The 3,396-nt window shown below is 44.7% G+C and overlaps 1 protein-coding gene across 2 annotated transcripts in view; it reads right to left on the bottom strand.

Annotated features, from left to right (window-relative positions):
* lamc1 (laminin, gamma 1) overlaps positions 1–3,396 on the bottom strand; it is a 29,779-nt gene that overhangs the window by 21,236 nt on the left and 5,147 nt on the right. The gene's annotated exons all lie outside the window — the stretch shown is intronic.

Here is a 3,396-nt window from a genome sequence, read left to right on the forward strand (position 1 = left end):
AAGTGGGTCTGGGGGGCTTGGTTGTTTTTTCTGTTGGGGGGGGGGGTCTAGGGGTGTCTCAGCTGGGGCCTCAGTGTGGAGAGCAAATAAAACGGACAAGGCTGATTTTTTTTTTTTTTTACAGCAGGAAACTTGAAGACAGCAGAAACAACATGCATTAGTGTGCGTGTTTGCGCGTGCGTGTTTGCGCGTGCGTGCGCGCATGTGTGTCTCACGTGAAAGAATGTCAAACAATGACGAAAGGTGTTGAAGCAGGCGCTGTAACTTGATCAGGCCACCGTCAACTATTGTGCGCAGCAGCAGACCCCAACTGAGCCCTCCCTTGGGGAGAAGTGCGAGCTACCACCACCAAGACAAGTCCCGACAAGAACTTTCCTTCCTGGGACCACCCCGCCACTCACATAGGGAGGGTAGGCCCTACGATGGACAGAAAGCAAGCGAGAGGGAAGGAAATGAAGAGATGTGATGGTTTGGACAGCAAATTTGAGTATTTGGCTGTATGTGTCATTCAGATGACCTATGGAGGGGGGGGGGAGGATAGGTAGACTTCTACAAATAAAATCATCAATTTAGAAAAATCAACGAATCAAGTGTTTTCGATTTTCCCTATTTTTGTGAATGGATAATTTAGCTTCACCTCTTCATTTTAAAAAATGCAGAAGCTGCCACTTTGGTTCTTCCGTTTTCTTGCAGCAAACTCCATTGAGGATGAGGGAAGGAAATGAAGAGATGTGATGGTTTGGACAGCAAATTTGAGTATTTGGCTGTATGTGTCATTCAGATGACCTATGGGGGGGGGGGGGGAGGATAGGTAGACTTCTACAAATAAAATCATCAATTTAGAAAAATCAACGAATCAAGTGTTTTCGATTTTCCCTATTTTTGTGAATGGATAATTTAGCTTCACCTCTTCATTTTAAAAAATGCAGAAGCTGCCACTTTGATTCTCCCGTTTTCTTGCAGCAAACTCCAGTGAGAATAGAAAAGAAAAAAAAGGACCGTTTTGCAACAAAGTCTTCAAAACGACCCGGGCCTCTTTCGTATTGAGGCTATAAGTCGGATATGCAGTACAAAGGCTCATCCGAACACATCCGACTTATACGTCATCAAAATGATAAATGGGCTGTCACTTGTATAGCGCTTGGCTAGCTTCAAAGCACCTCCCACTGTTACCGCATTTACCAACTAATGATGGAGCATCAGGAGGTTCAGTATCTTGCTCAAGGACACTTTGACTTGGTCACAATGGCTGGGGATCAAACTCCCAAACTTTGGGTTGAGACGACCATTCTTCCACTGACGCACGTCGCCCCCGCTGCCGTTCATCGAAAGCCAAATATGTGCGCGGGCGGTGGAGCAGCGCTTGAGAGACTACTGACAACCGTGCATCTGCAAAGTTGCTCAGACTTTACAATGCGACTTTTATATGTGACTTGAAATGAATCCCACTTGAAAGGGGAAGCTGTACTGTCCAAATCGAGACGCATACACTCGTTACAAAATGTAGCATGCTTGGCTCTTTTAAATAGCCGCACTTCAAATAAGGCCTGCTAAGTGCACAGAGCAAAACATGGAGGAAAAAAAAATTCATTAATTAACTCATTCACTCCCAAAGATGTTTTTAAACGTCTTTTCAGACTTGGTCTAGAATTGGCTGGTACTAAATTATTTAAAAATCACAATGCTCCTCCGGCTCAGCACAGCCTCACTTACGGAGTGTTAAAAGTGTTTGCAAACAGCTCAGGCTACGGCGAGCATGATTCGTTCAAAAGAGACTTTTGTGAACGCAGCGTTGTCTTTTGCTTGTCGTCGTGCTCGTCCGGCCTTTGCGCCGTCAGGCCGAGCATGAACATGTACAGCGACAACATTGCAGAGTTCTGGTCCACACGTCGGCTTCGAATCAAATAAAGTTGAAAAACAAAACAAACTAAATAAAAAGCCCACACTGGCGGGTGATGGCGGCGCCATATTTGCGTGCTATGTCATGTAGCAGAGGCTTGGTGGTCCAATACCGTTAAAGTGATTGTAATCGGAGCAATGTTGACATATTGGAGACATCGAGCCAGTTTTTTAATGTTGGACCAGTGGAAGTGACGTCGTTTTTTTTTTTTTCTCCCCACAGTATTGGTCTGACAGCTATCGATAGGATAGGCAGGTATTGATATCAACCTAAATTCAAATTATCGGTACTCACGACAGCAGCCCATACCAGGATGGGCTGCCCTCTTGTGACAATTTTATGAACAGAAATTTTAAAAAATAGAAAATTAGAAACTTAATTTCAGGAAAACTGTTATATAGTTCTTTCATTAAAATTATCGGTCAATGTTTTTTAGGGGAAAACTTTTCAGCATGTATCAAAAGTAACTAGTGGTATCGGTACTTGGTATCAATATCGCTAACTATTCAAGAATTGAGATTCGGAACGGTATTGGTCTGGGCGAAAAAGTGGTATCGAACATCCAAAGTAATTTTGCCAATGTTAGGACTAAAAATATGCGGTCTGTATGTGTTATACTTCCTTCATGTGTTCAAGGCAGTCAGATGAGAAGGCGAAGCATTTGCTGTACTTGATGAAGTAGCAAAACATTTGATTCTATTTAACTCATTCAGTACCAGCCAATTCTGGACCGAGTCTGAAAGACGTTTAAAAACGTCATTGGGAGTGAATGAGTTCATGATGCATCATTACTCAATGTTTTAAGGACAATCACAATTACGGACTGCACATTCAAATGTATATGACAGGAATTTGGGATGTTTTTTGGGTGAGGCTGGAACAGATTTATGGCGTTTGATCAATGAAGGGTCAAACATCAAATCAACTTCCTGGCAGACGACATTCAGTGGCTCCGTTTTCCACTCGTTAACATTCTGATAAGCATTCCTGGGAAACACTTCCAGGGAGGAGTGCGGGGGAGGGGGTGGGGGCCGTGGCGGGGGGCATAAAACATCCCGGTGATCTCACCGCATTCCAAGCAAATCAAAGAACGCTTTGAGCGTCCGTGTGGGCATGCCGCGGCAGACGCGGAGCAAAGATCAGCTTGGCCATGCGCGCCTCCATCTTGTTAACAGTCGACAATTGTTTGCGACCAATCGTGACATTGCACGCGCCGACAAAACATGGATGCTGGGCGCGCGCACGCGCGTTTGAGTCACGCACGATGGCGCTCGCCCTGCCTACTACATTCTTTGTGACAGCCATCTTTGTTGAACATTTCTCACACACATCAACACACAGACACACAATCTGACTTTAATCAACACAGCAAGCAAGTTCAGAGGAGATTAAAGAGTCATGTGGCGGTTGCAGGTGATAACCGGCCCTGTGTGTGTGTGTGCATGTGTGTATAAACATTAGTGTGCTAATTAAAGAGCACCAAAGAAGCCCCCCCC

This window comes from Hippocampus comes, unplaced genomic scaffold (genome assembly GCF_001891065.2).
Source record: "Hippocampus comes isolate QL1 unplaced genomic scaffold, H_comes_QL1_v1.1 scaffold20, whole genome shotgun sequence".
Lineage (NCBI taxonomy): Eukaryota > Metazoa > Chordata > Actinopteri > Syngnathiformes > Syngnathidae > Hippocampus > Hippocampus comes.